This window comes from Dendrobates tinctorius, unplaced genomic scaffold, assembly GCF_039654945.1.
Source record: "Dendrobates tinctorius isolate UK_male_01 unplaced genomic scaffold, ASM3965494v1 ptg000060l, whole genome shotgun sequence".
NCBI classification, from domain to species: domain Eukaryota; kingdom Metazoa; phylum Chordata; class Amphibia; order Anura; family Dendrobatidae; genus Dendrobates; species Dendrobates tinctorius.
The window spans coordinates 37,209,696-37,228,514 of NW_027361728.1; positions in this window are offsets into that span (position 1 = coordinate 37,209,696).

The following is an 18,819-nucleotide window of genomic DNA, read 5'->3' on the forward strand; positions in this document are numbered from 1 at the left end:
GAAAGTATTCAGACCCCTTCAAATTTTTCACTCTGTGTTTCTTTGCCGCCATTTGGTAAATTCCAAAAATTATTTTCTTTTTCTCATTAATGTACACTCTGCACCCCATCTTGACTGAAAAAACCCCAGAAATAAAGAAATTTTTGCAAATTTATTAAAAAAAACCCTGAAATATCACATGGTCATAAGTATTCAGACCCTTTGCTCAGACACTCATATGTAAGTCACATGCTGTCCATTTCCTTCTGATCCTCCATGAGATGGTTCTACTCCTTAATTGTAGTCCAGCTGTGCTTAATTAAACTGATATGACTTGATTTCTAAAGGCACACACCTGTCTATATAAGACCTCAGAGCTCACAGCGCATGTCAGACCAAATGAGGATCATGAGGTCAAAGGAACTGGCCAAGGAGCTCAGAGACCGAATTGTGGCAAGGCACACATCTGACCAAGGTTACAAAAGAATTTCTGCAGTACTCCTAAGGTTCCTAACAGCACAGTGGCGTCCATAATACTTAAATGGAATAAGTTTGGGACCACCAGAAGTCTTCCTAGACCTGGCTGTCCAGCCAAACTCAGCAATCTTAGAAGAGCCTTCGCCTTGGTGAGAGAGGTAAAGAAGAACCCCAAGATCACTGTGACTGAGCTCCACAGATGCAGTAGGGAGATGGGAGAAAGTTCCACAAAGTCAAATATCACTGCAGCCCTCCATCAGTCGGGCCTTTATGGCAGAGTGGCCCAACGGAAGCCTCTCCTCAGTGCCAGACATATGAAAGCCCGTACAGAGTTTGCTAAAAAACACATGAAGGACTCCCAGACTAGGAGAAATAAGATTCTCTGGTCTGATGAGACTAAGATAGAAATTTTTGGTGATAATTAGAGTTGAGCGATACCGTCCGATACTTCAAAATATCGGATCGGAATGGATCGGCCGATCTTTAAAAAAAGTATCGGTATCGCCGATGCCGATACCGGAAGTCCCATTCAAGTCTATGAGACTTCCGGTATCGGAATTGGAAAAACCCTTTCCTGCCCTTGTACAGCCTCTCGGGGGTCTGTACGGGCCTTCCGGGGGTCTCTGCCGGCCTGCCGGGGGTCTGTGCCGGCCTGCCGGTGGGCTGTGCGGACTGCCCGGGGTCTGTGCACCCTGTGGGGGTCTGTACCGGCCTGCCGGGGGGCTGTGCTGATGTCCGGGGTCTGTGCAGGCATTGTCCGATGGGACTACAAGTCCCATCGGGCGATGCCTGCTACCATGACAGTGATTGACACATTAGCCAATGATGGGACAGTAGTAGTCCCATCATCCGGCTAATGTGTTAAATGTAAAAAAAAAAAAAAAAAAAAAAAAATACTACACACAGCTTTTACCATAAAGTGAGACTAGGGATTTTTTTTTTTAAGTGGCGGAGGAATACAGTGCGGAAGGATACCTACCTTCCGTCATTGGATTCCTGCAGCCCGTAGAGAGCGGCAGCATCAGCTGATGCTGCAGTTCTCTACCCAAGATCGTCGTGGGACACACTCGAGGACTGCTTCGGATCATGGGTGAGTATTTTTGTGGTTTGTTATGTTAATATTTATTCCGTAGACGACAATGGCTTCGGGGAACAATGTGACAAGTATGTATGTAGCATGCATGTAGTATATATGTAGTATGTATGTAGCATGTAGTATGTATGTAGCATGTAGTATGTATGTAGCATGCTTGTAGTATGTATGTAGCATATATGTGGTATGTATGTAGCATGTAGTATGTATGTAGCATGCATGTAGTATGTATGTAGTATGTATGTAGCATGTAGTATGCATGTAGCATGTAGTATGTATGTAGCATGTAGTATGTATGTAGCATGCATGTAGTATGTATGTAGTATATATGTGGTATGTATGTAGCATGTAGTATGTAGCATGCATGTAGTATGTATGTAGTATATATGTGGTATGTATGTAGCATGTAGTATGTATGTAGCATGCATGTAGTATGTATGTAGCATGTAGTATGTATGTAGCATGTAGTATGTATGTAGCATGTAGTATGTATGTAGCATGCATGTAGTATGTATGTAGTATGTATGTAGTATGTATGTAGTATGTATGTAGCATGTAGTATGTATGTAGCATGTATGTAGCATGTAGTATGTATGTAGCATGCATGTAGTATGTATGTAGTATGTATGTAGCATGCATGTAGTATATATGTAGTATGTATGTAGCATGTAGTATGTATGTAGTATGTATGTAGTATATATGTAGCATGTAGTATGTATGTAGCATGCATGTAGTATGTATGTAGTATGTATGTAGCATGCATGTAGTATATATGTAGTATGTATGTAGCATGTATGTAGCATGCATGTAGTATATATGTAGTATGTATGTAGTATATATGTAGCATGTAGTATGTATGTAGCATGTAGTATGTATGTAGCATGCATGTAGTATATATGTAGTATGTATGTAGTATATATGTGGTATGTATGTAGCATGTAGTATGTAGCATGCATGTAGTATGTATGTAGTATATATGTGGTATGTATGTAGCATGTAGTATGTATGTAGCATGCATGTAGTATGTATGTAGCATGTAGTATGTATGTAGCATGTAGTATGTATGTAGCATGTATGTAGCATGCATGTAGTATGTATGTAGTATGTATGTAGCATGTATGTAGCATGTAGTATGTATGTAGCATGCATGTAGTATGTATGTATGTAGCATGCATGTAGTATATATGTAGTATGTATGTAGCATGTAGTATGTATGTAGCATGCATGTAGTATGTATGTAGTATGTATGTAGTATTTTTTTTTTTTTTTAAACATTTAACACATTAGCCGGATGATGGGACTACTACTGTCCCATCATTGGCTAATGTGTCAATCACTGTCATGGTAGCAGGCATCGCCCGATGGGACTTGTAGTCCCATCGGACAATGCCTGCACAGACCCCCGGACATCAGCACAGCCCCCCGGCAGGCTGGTACAGACCCCCACAGGGTGCACAGACCACCGGCAGGCCGGCACAGCCCCCCGGCAGGCCGGTACAGACCCCGGGCAGTCCACACAGCCCCCCGGCAGGCCGGCAGAGACCCCCGGAAGGCCCGAAATGACGGCGCATCATGATGCGCACACACCGCGCATCATGATGACGTCATTTCGGCTGTCAATCAACTTTGAACTTCCGATTCCGATGCCCGATATTGAAAAAATATCGGATGTCGGTATCGGAATTCCGATACAGCAAGTATCGGCCGATACCCAATACTTGCGGTATCGGAATGCTCAACACTAGTGATAATTCTATGTGTGGAGAAAACCAGGCACTAATAATCACCTGCCCAATACAATCCCACCAATGAAACATGATGGTGGCAGCATCATGCTATGGGGGTGTTTTTCAGCTGCAGGGACAGGACGAGTGGTTGCAATTGAAGGAAACATGAATGCGGCCAAGTACAGAGATATCCTAGATGAAAACCTCTTCCAGAGTGATCTGGTCCTCAGACTTAGCCGAAGGTTCACCTTCCAACAAGACAATGACCCTAAGCACACAGCTAAAATAACAAAGTAGTGGCTTCAGAACAACTCTGTGACCATTCTCGACTGGCCCAGCCAGAGCCGTGACCTAAACCCAATTGAGCATCTCTGAATAGACCTGAAAATGGCTGTCCACCAACGTGCACCACCCAACCTGACGGAACTGGAGAGGATCTGCAAGGAAGAATGGCAGATGATCCCTAAAACCAGGTGTGAAAAACTTGTTGCATCATTCCCAAGAATGAAAACATAATTCTCCCTCTGTACAAATCACTCGTCAGACCACACTTGGAGTATTGTGTGCAATTTTGGACGCCAGTGCTCAAGAAAGACATTACTGAACTTGAAAGGGTACAAGCCTATATTAAGTCTCCCCTAAGTCTTCTCTTTTCTAGAGTAAATAGACCTAATTTTGATAATCTTTCTGGGTATTGTAGTGAACCATCTCCATTTATCATGATAAATGGAGTTGGTTCACTACAATACCCAGAAAGGTTATCAAAATTAGGTCTATTTACTCTAGAAAAGAGAAGACTTAGGGGAGACTTAATATATATGTACAAGTATATCAGAGGGCAATACAGAGATCTCTCCAATGAACTGTTTGTACCAAGGACTGTGACAAGAGCAAGGGGGCATTCTCTTCGTTTGGAGGAAAGACAATTTCTGCACCAGCATAGAAGAGGGTTCTTCACGGTAGATGGACATAAGGTCTTCCTTCAGCCTTCAAAACTATGTTAGGCTAGTTTCACACTAGCGTATTTTCCATGCAGCGCCCAGCGCCGCTAAGCCCCGCCCCCTACCGGCTCCCTGCCCGCCCCATCCGGTCATCGCTGCCTACTATTGCACACGGCCGCGATTGTGGCTCTCCTGAATAATAAGCTTGAGAACTTCAAAACACGTTGAGAATAAACCCTACAGATACTTCTTTTATTGCCTACTGCCTACTGTGCAGGTTATCCACATCTCCTACTACTTTACTAATCAGATTAGACCGACCATCACATGATTATAAAAAATGGACGCCCTTCAATCAGAAGTCTTAATGCAACTACTCTATCCCCTCCGGCGGTGAGCCCGCATCATAGCCGGGACATGTCAGCTGTTTTGAACAGCTGACATGTGCCTGCAATAGGTGCAGGTGGAATCGCAATCCACCTGCGCCTATTAAATAGTTAAATGCCACTGTCAAACACTGACAGCGGCATTTCACTGGTGTTTCCGGCCGCCGACCCCCGTCTTGTGATCGGGGGTCAGCGATGCGTTGGCATAACAACCAGAGGTTTCCTGGAGACTTCTATGGTCGTTGATGCCGCATTGCTATGACCGCCACCAGGTGGTCGGCGCTCATAGCAATGCAGTAATTCAGCTACATATAGGCAATCTGCTCATCCCTATATGTAGCAGAGCCAATCAAGTATGGGATGCTTCTGGGAGGCTATTGAAGCATGACAAATTTTAAAAAAAAGTATTAAAAAATATAAAAACAATAAAAAAAGACATAAGTGTAAATCGTCCCCCTTTCGCCTCATTCAAAATAAAACAATTAAAAAAATCACACATACACATATTAGGTATTGCTGCATTCAGAATCGCCCGATCTATCAATAAAAAGAAAGGATTAACCTGATCGCTAAACGGCATAATGGGGAAAAAAACGCCAGAATTACGTTTTTTTGGTCGCTGTGACATTCCATTAAAAAGCAATAACGGGCGATCAAAAGAACATATCTGCACAAAAGTGATATAATTAAAACCGTCAGCTCGGTGCGCAAAAAATAAGCCCTCACCCAACCCCAGGTCATGAAAAATAGAGACGCTACGGGTCTCGGAAGATTGCACAATTATTTTTTTTTAAACAAATTTTGGAATATTTTTTCACCACTTAAATAAAAAAGATCCTTGACATGTTTGGTGTCTATGAACTCGTAATGACCTGGAGAATCATAATGGCAAGTCACCTTTAGCATTTAGTGAACCTAGCAAAAAAAGCCAAGCAAAAAACAAGTGTGGGATTGCACTTTTTTTGCAATTTCACCACACTTGGAATTTTTTTCCCATTTTGTAGTACACGACGTAGTAAAACCAATGGTGTCGTTCAAAAGTACAACTTGTCCCACAAAAAACAAGCCCTCACATGGCCATATTGACGGAAAAATAAAAAAGTTATGGCTCTGGAAAGAAGGGCAGGGAAAAAATAAAATGCAAAACCAAAAATACCCCTGGTCGTTAAGGGGTTAAATATTTGCAGATCAGTTCATACATGCAGCTGCATTCATGTTTCATTTCTATACATTCAGTTAGTGGATAAATTGTTTATTTGCGGTATTCTGTCAATAATTTTGGCCGCAGTAACAGGACTACTTACAATATGTCATTTATATCTCCCTTTATGATAGAAGAGTTATTGGGCCAGGGCTGAGGTGTAGCTCCTACCTCTGTATCCCTTTCATCAACACCACTAAATAGATCATTAGAAAATTGTCAAGTTACATTTCGAAACAATAAATCATGCCAAAAAATGTCAATACTTTCATTCTATTCAAACAGAGATGGTGAGAATTCAAGTCTTCTTTTGATTGTGTGAATATTAATAAGTGAACATCTCCTGTGTCTTGTGTACATTAGAAGCCTTTAGATATGTGGATCTCAGACAAATGGCTAACCCTTTCAGTGCCACAATGAGCCAGGTGACATCCCTATGGAAAGTGAAGTAAGTTAATAAAGGTCTTTAATAACAGATCCTGTAGGAGTCTGGCGTCCTTGATGGCAGTAACACAAACCATTGAAAAGGAATGCTTGTGCGTGAAGGTGGGCGAGAAGCCATGTTTCTCTGATGTTTTCAATAAAATAGGATAAAAACTGATTGCTTTAGGTTTGCATGAGCTGCAGAGAACCTTGAAACCTCAGTGGGATGGAAACATAGTATTTGTGAATGTAGATTAGCTCTATTTTGTTCTTTATGAAGAAAATACACAGGACAACTCAAGGTCCTCGATAAGTTAAGAAAATAGAGATGAGTAGTAGAAAACCAATTTCCATAATGTAGGATACTTTATATTCTTCTTGTGATCCTGATGTTATATAGTCAACTCAGACATTTACTTGTACAGATTGAAATGGAGGTCACAGTATAGTTTGAAAGGAAACTATTAGTTTTATACTTTCCGAACCATGGATAACATGAAAAAAAATCACAAAAGAATCCCCCATTAATGTTATGCTAGTAAGCGAATGTAACGCTTGAGAATGTCGACCCACTACGCCATGGTCCGTGCTTACCCTGGAGTGGCATGATTTGGTGCCTTCCAGGTCTTCACTAGAGCCTCTGGTGGTGAGGATAGGCTGGGCTGTGGTTAGACAACAGGTGCCACCCCAAGGTAGCTGCCGGAGGAGTCTGCAGCAGCTGATTGGAGCGTCAGAGGCATGACTATGAGGTACAGGAGGACAAAGATGTGGTCAGTAGAGTTGAGCGAAACGGGTCGAAAAAATTCAAAAGTCGCCGACTTTTGGCAAAGTCGGGTTTCATGAAACGAAACCCGACCCTAGGATGAGGTCGGCCACGAGGTCGGCGACTTACGCGCCAAAGTCGCGTTTCAAAAGTTTGTTTTGCGCTCTTTTTCAGCCAATCAGGATCCACGGACACTGTGGGCAACGTGATGACCTAGGCACGGGTCACCACCATCTTTCAGAAGGGCATGCAAGTGATTGGCTTGCTTTGGTGGGCGTCACAGGGGGTATAAAAGGGCGTGCACGCCGACCGCCATCTTACTTCTGCCGATCTTAGTATAGGGAGAGGTTGCTGCTGATTCTGTAGGGAGAGCGTTAGGCAGGGAAGAAGACAAAAAAACTGCTTCTGCTGCTAGCGATTTGGCCTGCACAACACACAAGTCACTGTGTGTGCAGTGCAAGGGGAGGCTATATAGTGGTGTATCAGTGGTGTTGGTTGTTGGGCTGCCTTTTAAGGCTTCCTGACATGCTGGCATTGCTGTTTACCCAATGCTCCGCAAACTGCTTTTTTAAAAGCAATCCAATCTCCCTTATCCTCTAGTCACTTTGGTCACAGCTGTGCCATCGAGCCTGTCACATAGCGCTCAGATATCAGTGGGCCTCACACAATCCACAAGTGTCCAGTGTCCAAAAGTGTGCGCAGAGATTCAAAATCTCCATTATCCTCTCGTCACTTTTGTCACAGGCAGCTGTGCCATCGAGCCTGTCACATAGCGCTCAGATATCAGTGGGCCTCACACAATCCACAAGTGTCCAGTGTCCAAAAGTGTGCGCAGAGATTCAAAATCTCCATTATCCTCTCGTCACTTTTGTCACAGGCAGCTGTGCCATCGAGCCTGTCACATAGCGCTCAGATATCAGTGGGCCTCACACAATCCACAAGTGTCCAATGTCCAAAAGTGTGCGCAGAGATTCAAAATCTCCATTATCCTCTCGTCACTTTTGTCACAGGCAGCTGTGCCATCGAGCCTGTCACATAGCGCTCAGATATCAGTGGGCCTCACACAATCCACAAGTGTCCAGTGTCCAAAAGTGTGCGCAGAGATTCAAAATCTCCATTATCCTCTCGTCACTTTTGTCACAGGCAGCTGTGCCATCGAGCCTGTCACATAGCGCTCAGATATCAGTGGGCCTCACACAATCCACAAGTGTCCAGTGTCCAAAAGTGTGCGCAGAGATTCAAAATCTCCATTATCCTCTCGTCACTTTTGTCACAGGCAGCTGTGCCATCGAGCCTGTCACATAGCGCTCAGATATCAGTGGGCCTCACACAATCCACAAGTGTCCAGTGTCCAAAAGTGTGCGCAGAGATTCAAAATCTCCATTATCCTCTCGTCACTTTTGTCACAGGCAGCTGTGCCATCGAGCCTGTCACATAGCGCTCAGATATCAGTGGGCCTCACACAATCCACAAGTGTCCAGTGTCCAAAAGTGTGCGCAGAGATTCAAAATCTCCATTATCCTCTCGTCACTTTTGTCACAGGCAGCTGTGCCATCGAGCCTGTCACATAGCGCTCAGATATCAGTGGGCCTCACACAATCCACAAGTGTCCAGTGTCCAAAAGTGTGCGCAGAGATTCAAAATCTCCATTATCCTCTCGTCACTTTTGTCACAGGCAGCTGTGCCATCGAGCCTGTCACATAGCGCTCAGATATCAGTGGGCCTCACACAATCCACAAGTGTCCAGTGTCCAAAAGTGTGCGCAGAGATTCAAAATCTCCATTATCCTCTCGTCACTTTTGTCACAGGCAGCTGTGCCATCGAGCCTGTCACATAGCGCTCAGATATCAGTGGGCCTCACACAATCCACAAGTGTCCAGTGTCCAAAAGTGTGCGCAGAGATTCAAAATCTCCCTTATCCTCTCGTCACTTTGGTCACAGCTGTGCCATCGAGCCTGTCACATAGCGCTCAGATATCAGTGGGCCTCACACAATCCAAAAGTGTCCACTGTCCACAAGTGTGTGCAGAAATTCTAAATCTCCCCTGTCCTATAGACACCTTGTACCTTGTTTTACATTACTATATAGTTTGTTGGATTTTGTCTACATTTCTACCAAAAATGAGGAAGGCTGGTGGAAGAGGCCGCGGAATTGGGCGGGGGTTGGCAGCTGGTAATGATGGTGTTGGTGGTGGATCTGATGGTAGTGGCAAGAGCAAAATAGGACCGAATGCAGGAGGTGCTGACCCTGCGTCATCGTCTGGCTACATAAGGCCTCGAACGCTTAGTTTTCTAGGAGTTGGCAAACCGCTTTTAAAGCCAGAGCATCAGGAAAAAGTTTTGTCTTACATTGCTGACTCAGCCTCCAGCGCTATCGCCTCCTCTTCTTCAGTTGTAAAAAGTAAAAGCACTGAGTCGTCATTGGAGGCTCATGTTCATGAACCACACCTTTCCTTGTGTCCTTCACCCCAACCAAGATTGAAGGATGACGCAGGCCATACTACTGATTACTCCATGGAGCTGTTTTCACATACCATGCCTGGATTATCAAGTGAAATGGTGAATTACCCAGGCCAAGATGAATCTGACATGGAGTGCACTGATGCACAGCCGCTGATGGATGATTCTGCTGGTACATTCACTCAGAGCACTACATTGTCCTCGCAGTGTACAGAGCCAGATTCTGACCCTGAGGAGACTCAGGTGCCCCTTCCCGCACACTATACCACCATACACGGTGACACAGAGGAAGGTGCACATGACATAGAAGAGGAGGTGATGGATGACCCAGTTGTTGACCCAGATTGGCATCCATTGGGGGAAGAGGGTGCTGCTTCCAATAGCTCAGATGAGGAGCATCCACAGCAGACATCGACATCGCAACAGCTGTTATCTGGCAGGCCCGGAGCACTCCAAAGACAGGTTCCAAACATCAAAAGAGTTGCTGGACAGCTTGTCCAGAGGGTCAAAAGATCACAGCGTGCTAGGCCGCAAAATGTCTGCCAAAGTAGGAAGAGTGCAGTGTGGCACTTTTTTGAACAAAATCCTCATGATCAGGCCAAGGTTATCTGTAAGAAGTGCGCAAAGACCTTTAGCCGAGGGAAAAATCTGAAAAATTTGAATACCAGTTGCATGCTTAGACATTTAACCAGCATGCACTTGCAAGCGTGGACACAACACCAAACCTCAAGTGCCACATGTGCAACTGATCACAACGAAGGTAGTCAGCAACGCTACATTGTTTCCCCCACTGTAAGCCCACCGGTTAGCACAGCAGCAAATGTTGAGGTGTCGTTGCAAGACCACAGCAGTCAGGGAATCCCACTGTTATATCAACGAAAGACTGATTCTAGGCCATCAGAAAGAACACCAACTCCATCACCATCATCAACCCTCTCTCAGTCTGCCCTGTCCACCGCTACTTCCACCATATGCAGCTCTCAAGTCCAGCTCACCCTCCCAGACACTATGAGTAGGTCAAGAAAGTACTCAGTCTCTCATCCGCGTACACTGGGTTTGAACGCCCACATTGCCAAACTAATCTCGTTTGAGATGATGCCCTTTTGGTTGGTGGAAAGCACAGCTTTCCGCGAACTCAAGGCCTATGCAGTACCACGCTATGACCTACCCAGTCGCCACTTCTTCTCTCGCAAAGCCATCCCAGCCCTCCACCATCATGTGAAAGACCGCATTGTCCATGCACTCAAGCAGTCAGTGAGCGGAAAGGTGCACCTCACAACTGATGCATGGTCCAGTCGGCATGGCCAGGGCCATTACGTGTCCATCACTGCGCACTGGGTTAATGTGGTGGATGCAGGGTCCACAGGGGACAGCGGTGGTGGGACAGTGCTGCCTAGCCCACGGTATAGGAAACAGTTGGCTGTAGGCGTTCGACCCTCCTCCTCCTCCTCCTCCTCCTCCAGAAGCGAAAGCTCGTCCACAGAGCGCAGTCGTACGAGCACTCCATCTGCAGCTGCCACTGTTGCACACGATGTGTCCCCCTATCGAGCAGCTAGTGGAAAGCGTCAGCAGGCTGTGTTGCAGATGATGTGTTTGGGCGACAGACACACCGCCGAGGTGCTGGCCGAGTACTTGAAGCGACAAACTGAGTCATGGCTGGGCAGTGTACATCTTGAGGCAGGCAAGGTAGTTAGTGATAACGGCCGTAATTTTGTGGCAGCCATAGCCCTTTCAAAACTCAGCCACATACCTTGCTTGGCTCACACCTTGAACCTGGTGGTGCAGTGCTTCCTCAAAAATTATCCGGAGTTAACAGCCCTGCTCCAGAAGGTGCGAAGACTGTGCGCGCACATCCGCCGGTCGCCTGTACACTCCGTTCGTATGCAGAAGCTGCAGCGATTGCTCCACCTTCCCAACCACCGCCTCATTATCGACATTGCAACAAGGTGGAACTCCACCCTGCACATGGTGGAGCGGCTGTGCGAGCAGAGGCAGGCCATAATGCATTTGTGGGAGGATACACGGCCAGGCACTTTGAGAGCAGACATGGAGTTGACAGGCGTGCAGTGGTCGAAGCTGAAAGACCTTTGTAAAGTCCTTCAGTGTTTTGAGGAATGCACACGGCTGGTAAGCGCAGACGACGCCATCCTAAGCATGAGCATCCCACTTATGCGTCTGCTCATGCAAACTTTGACGCACCTTAAGGAGCAGGCGTCTGCAGCCAATGTTGATGAGGAGGAAGAGGAGGAGGGAATCCTTGATGACATTCAGCCATTGTCTGCTCAGGGACCTCTCCTGGACGAGGTGGAGGAAGAAGAGGAGGAGGAGGAGGATGATGGGGATGATTACTTAGGGGAGGAGGATGCATCTCGTGGGGCAAGTGAAAATGTTGGCGTGGCAAGGTCTGGTACAGGGTTTGTGCGTGACTGGAGGGATGTGGATTTGCCAGAAAGTGCTCCTCCACCCAGCACTCGCAGTGCATCATTGACACCGGGAACATTGGCCCACATGTCAGATTATGCCTTGCGGATCCTAAAAAGGGACCCCCGCATTGCCAAAATGATGAACAATGACGACTACTGGTTGGCCAGCATCCTGGATCCACGCTATAAAGGCAAATTACAAAACATCATGCCACAGGAGAACCTTGACCTAATATTGGCTAATAAACAAGCAACTCTGGTAAATCGGTTGCTTGAGGCATTCCCAGCACACAGCAGCGGTGATGGTTCTCACACGAGCCGTACGGGCCGGGGGCAGCTTGGCAGAGGTGTTCGTGGTGCACACAGCAGAAGTGGCGTTGGAGACAGGGGTTTCATGACAATGTTGTGGACTGATTTTTCAAATACCGCTCACACAACTGGTAATACTGCATCGATGGAAAGTGACAGGAGACAGCAGTTGTCAACTATGGTTACAAACTACTTTTCCTCCCATATCGATGTTCTCCCACACAGGTCATTCCCCTTTGACTATTGGGCCGCTAAACTGGACACATGGCCTGAATTGGCCCAATATGCCTTACAGGAGCTCGCTTGACCAGCTGCAAGTGTGCTATCGGAAAGAGTCTTCAGTGCAGCTGGATCAATCCTGACAGAAAAAAGGACCCGTCTGTCAACCCAAAATGTGGATGATCTAACCTTCATTAAAATGAACCACGCATGGGTTTCCAAGGATTTTGTCCCACCTTCCCCTGATGACACATAGGGTGACAGAAAAATGGCTTGCTTTGGTCCACCTCTTCCTGGTACTTCACTTATTTCGCCTTTTGCATCAGCTGAATGTCCAACATCAACATATGCCACTTTCTAAAACTCCCTAACTGTGCTGCCTCCCCCCCATGGCCGGGGTCAACACCTAGCGCACGACACCGTGCGAGTGCCGTTGCCCTGGACAGGTGGGTAGGCCGACTCTTGGGCGCGGGCACTGGCACAGGGTCCCTCATAGTGCAATCAAGTGTCTCTGACGGTGGTGGTGCACACCCGCCGTCAGACACACCGCTGTACTATGAGGGGCCCAGTGCCAGTACCGACGCCCACGAGTGGGCCCCCCTTGCTTGGGCAGGGCCCCAGCATTTGCAATCTTTACCTCTCCCTGCTCCTCCGCTGTGTAATCTGGGCCGTCAAATCCATACTGGGCCTAACACCGTCTGAGCCTGCCTCCTGAGACATATATTTTGAATGTGTACGCTATCCATACATGTTATCCAGGGATACGGTACCCTTTCTAACCTTTGTGCAATCACGTGCAATCCATACTGGGCCTAACACCGTCTGAGCCTGCCTCATGCTGTATAGACATATATTTTGAATGTGTACGCTATCCATACATGTTATCCAGGGATACGGTACCCTTTCTAACCTTTGTGCAATCACGTGCAATCCATACTGGGCCTAACACCGTCTGAGCCTGCCTCCTGAGACATATATTTTGAATGTGTATGCTATCCATACATGTTATCCAGGGATACGGTACCCTTTCTAACCTTTGTGCAATCACGTGCAATCCATACTGGGCCTAACACCGTCTGAGCCTGCCTCATGCTGTATAGACATATATTTTGAATGTGTACGCTATCCATACATGTTATCCAGGGATACGGTACCCTTTCTAACCTTTGTGCAATCACGTGCAATCCATACTGGGCCTAACACCGTCTGAGCCTGCCTCCTGAGACATATATTTTGAATGTGTACGCTATCCATACATGTTATCCAGGGATACGGTACCCTTTCTAACCTTTGTGCAATCACGTGCAATCCATACTGGGCGTGAGAACGGCTGGCGAGCTGTTAAGCAAGCTACAGCACCTGTCCAGACAAGTACAGGGATTCCCTAGCGAGGAGACTTATTTGATTGTTTTCAATGTTGGGACAGCAATTTTTGGGGAGCACTATACTCTGGAGAATGATAGATGGGGCCCACCATACACTGGAACATTCCAAAGGTGGACATCAGACACTGGAGCAGCATTTACAGGGCCCATTATACACTAGAGCATTAGAAATGGGGCCCATTATGTTTGGAGCATTATTTGGGCCCATAAGACAGTGGAGCTTCATCCATGGGGACCAACATATACTGTAGCATTATGTGGAGCTCATCATATACTGTTTCAAACATTATATGGGACCAATGATTCTGTATGGAGAAATAGATGGGCCTCGTCATGAGATGTAAAAAGTGAGGTATTTTTCATTGTACTATACCGCTATTTATCTGCCGTATCGGAGCATGATGAGTTGTGGTATGTGTTAAAGGGGCGCTCTTTCGCCCAGGGCACATGAAAACCTGCAGCCAGCCCTCCCCCCCCCACAACTTTAGCCAAATAACCCCCATTTTTCAGTGCGTAACTTTTATTATGAAGTTAATTAGGGTTGACAAGCTTAAGTAAGAAGAATTGATGCTTTTGGCATTCAAATGGCCACTGTAGGTGTGTTTCCTGTCCTCCTCTCACTGCCGACTTTTATTCCCCATTGACTTACATTGGGTTTCGTGTTTCGGGACGACCCCGACTTTTCCCTATAATCGGACGATCTTGCTCGACCCGACTTTTGGAAAAGTCGGGTTTCACGAAACAAAACGCGACCCTAAAAAACCAAAAGTCGCTCAACTCTAGAGGTCAGACGATCCATGGACAGACCAGGCAGCACAGGTTCAGGATACGTAGCTGAGGTCAGGAGTAGAGAGGTCAGACAGGACGAATAGGCAAGGGGTCAGTAAAGGGAGAAACAGAAACACACAAGCCCAAATAGATCACTAGCAAGACAAACAAGCTAGACACTAACGTTTGGGTCAGGATTAGAGTTGAGCGAATTTCTTTGGGTCCCTGCTAGTGTTGAGCGATACCTTCCGATATCGGGAAATATTGGATCGAATTGGATCGGACCGATACCCCAAAAATATCGGATATCGCCGATTCCGATACCGGAAACCAATGCAAGTCAATGGGACACAAATATCGGAATGAAAATAAACCCTTATTTTCCTTGTAGGTTAATTCTACATGAATGAAAACAACTAAGAATAATGTAGAATGTATTGGGGAAGGGGGAGGAGACATTAAAGGCCCAATCAAATGGAATAGCAGGAATTAATTTTTTTTTAAGACGTTCGGAGTTACAAAGATATTGACTATGTTAAGCTTTTTTATATTTTGTCAGATATTTATGTTTCACTACTTCCATGCTCTTCACCTTCTTTTTTACTTCTCCCACACTTTCTCCTTCATCATCCTCTTCAGGGTCATCTTCTTGGTCTTCTTCAGGGTCGTCGTTTTCGGGGTCGTCGTCTTCTTCGGGGTGGTCTTCAGGGTCGTCGTCTCCAGGGTCGTCGTTTTCGGAGTCGTCGTCTTCTTCAGGGTGGTCTTCAGGGTCGTCGTCTTTAGGGTCGTCGTCAGGGAGATCCAGAGTGATTACCAAAAACCATTTCAAAAAGCTTGAACTTGGAAATGTAGCAGAAGGTACAAGAAGGCTGAGGAACTGCTGAGAACCAGCTGACGGTACTGGAACCTGGCTGGGTAGCCGAAGGTACAAGAGCCAATGGAACTACCGAGGACCAGCTGATGGTACTGGAACCCGGTTACTAAGCAGGAGGTACCTGTGCCAGAAAGCACTACCAAGGACCAGCAGACGTTGGTGGAACTCGGATACCGAGAAGGAGGCACCTAAGCCAAAGGCTCTGCCTGGAACCAGCTGACATTACTGGAACCCAGGGGGAAATATTTAAGATTGACTTCCAAAGAACCAGCTAATGGTACTGGAACTCAGATAGGCAGCAGAAGGTACACAAGAAAAAAAAAGTTGCAAGGCCGCGAGCCGGCCGGAGTTACCGAAACCCACAGTCCTACAGGGGGAGCTTGTCCTATTGGCACTACGGAACCAGCCTTCATTGCCAGATCCCACAGCCCACATAGGAAGCTGTTATGAATGGGTCACCGAGGAGAAAAAAGCAAAACAAGCTAAGTCACAGAAAACCAGAGAGGTTGGTAACTATGCAGATTGCAGATCCCTGATCTTACCACACAACTAGCAGCAGCCGTGGAGCGTACCTACGATGTTCCTAGATGATTCGTCACAGCCGGAGGACTAAATAAGCCTGAAGCATGAAAAGGGGAAAATTAACTGCCCCAGAGCAGACCCCAAAGGAATAGATAGCCCCCACACATGTATTGATGGTGAAACAAGATGAAGGCACAAACACAGGCAGGAAAAAAGGCTGAGCAAATGATGGGGCCCAAACTAACTAGAAAGGAAAGGAAAAGGAAAGACAGTGTCTGCAACCTGCAAAAAAACCTACAAATATAATGTCCAACACTTCTGATAGCAAAATTAACCCTGAAGTCACTAGACTTCTCCCACTATATCAGCACTCTGAAATATTCTGAGACAGAGCAAAAAGAGACCAAACTAGTAAGGGACAAAAAGCAAATTGGCAAAATACTGATAAACAAGAGTGGAAATTCAGCACAGCCCCCAGCCGTGGCTGGCTGACCACACAAAAAACTGAATAGACCAACAAAATCAAGTGTGAACATTAGCAGAAAAACTTAGCTTTAGAAGACTGGAACAAAGCTGAAAACCAAGAGCTGACAAGCCAGAAGGAATCACCAGCAACTGAATAGGGCGTCGGCTGTCATAAATCCAATCTGAGACTCCTGAGGTCCAATCGTCATCCTCATTCTCAGGTGGCAGATCTCCATCGATCAAATCAGCCTCACTACCTCCTGTTACCACCAGAGGGAGTCTGGAAGGAGAACTCACAACTGGTGAACCAGAGAATGAACTCACAACAGTACCCCCCCTTGAGGAGGGGTCACCGAACCCTCATCCACGCCACCAGGCCGATCAGGATGGGCCCGGTGAAAAGCATGAACCAATCTATTGGCATGAATATCGGAGGCAGAGACCCAAGAATTATCCTCCTGACCATAACCCTTCCATTTGACCAAATACTGGAGTCTCCGTCTAACCAAACGAGAATCCAATATTTTCTCTACCTCATATTCCACATTGCCTTCAACCAACACAGGGTCAGGAGGTGCTGCCATAGGAACCACTGGCTCAACAAACCTCTTCAACAGAGATTTGTGAAATACGTTAAGGATCTTTAACGTAACTGGAAGAGCCAATCGAAACGAAACAGGATTAAGAATTTCCAAAATCTTATAAGGACCAATAAATCTTGGCTTAAATTTAGGAGATGCAACCTTCATAGAAATATTCTTAGATGACAACCAAACCATATCACCCACTTTAAATCGGGGACCAATGGTCCAATGCCGGTTGGAAAATCGCTGGGCCTTTTCCTGAGAGAGTGACAACTTATCCACCACTTGGTCCCATATCTGCTGCATTCTCTTAACCACAGTGTCCACTCCTGGGCAGGACGAAGATTCCACTTGCCCTGAAGAGAATCAAGGATGAAACCCAAAATTACAGAAAAAGGGTGACATCAAAGTGGCAGAACTAGCTCTATTGTTCAGTGCGAATTCGGCCAAGGGCAAAAATGAGACCCAATGATCCTGATCAGCAGATATAAAACATCTCAAATAAGACTCCAAGGTCTGGTTTGTTCTCTCAGTCTGTCCATTGGTCTGGGGATGAAACGCGGAGTAGAAGGATAACTGAATTCGCAGATTGGAACAAAAGGCTTTCCAGAATCTGGAAACAAACTGGACTCCTCTGTCGGACACAATGTTCTCAGGAATCCCATGTAACCGAACCACCTGTTGTAAAAACAAGGGCACCAACTCAGCGGAAGATGGCAACTTTGGGAGTGGTACAAGATGGACCATCTTCAAAAATCTATCACAAATCACCCAGATAACAGTCATTCTCTGAGAGATAGGAAGATCAGAAATAAAATCCATTGAGATATGGGTCCATGGCGTCTTGGGCACCGGCAAGGGCATCAGCAACCCACTAGAACGAGAACAGGGTTTAGACCGAGAACAAGTCCCACAGGACTGTACAAAATTCCTGACATCACGAGATAAGGCAGGCCACCAAAAGGACCGACTCACCAAATCTCTGGTACCAAAAATACCTGGATGACCAGCCATGCAGAGCAATGAATTTCAGACATCACTCTCTTCCTCCACTGGTCAGGAACATACAATTTTCCCATAGGGCAACGCTCAGGTTTATCCTCCTGAAATTCCTCAAGGGCGCGTCTCAAATCGGGCGAAATGGCAGAAAGAACTACCCCCTCACCTAGGATGGTAGTAGGCTCGGTCACACTAAGAGAATCAGCAAAGAAACTCCTAGAAAGGGCATCTGCCTTAACATTCTTAGTGCCCGGAAGAAAAGAGACCACAAAATTAAAACGCGTGAAAAACAAGGCCCATCTAGCCTGTCTAGGATTCAAGCATTTGGCCGACTCCAGATAAATCAAATTCTTGCGATCGGTGAGGACCACAACTTGATGTCTAGCTCCCTCCAACAAATGTCTCCACTCCTCAAATGTCCACTTCATGGCCAACAATTCCCGATTCCCCACATCATAGTTGCGTTCAGATGGGGAGAACTTTTGAGAAAAGATGGCACAGGGATTCATCTTAGAAGTCACAGGGTCTTTTTGGGACAAAACAGCTCCTGCACCAATCTCAGAAGCATCTACCTCCACCTGAAATGGAAGTGAGACATCAGGTTGCTGTAAAACTGGAGCTGAAGTAAATCTCTGCTTAAGCTCCTGAAATGCTGAGATAGCCTCAGGAGACCAATTCAGCACATCAGCGCCCTTCTTGGTCAGATCAGTCAGTGGTTTAACAATACCAGAAAGATTACCTATAAACTTACGATAGAAATTAGCAAAACCCAAAAACTTCTGGAGGGCCTTCAAAGAAGTAGGCTGAACCCAATCATAAATG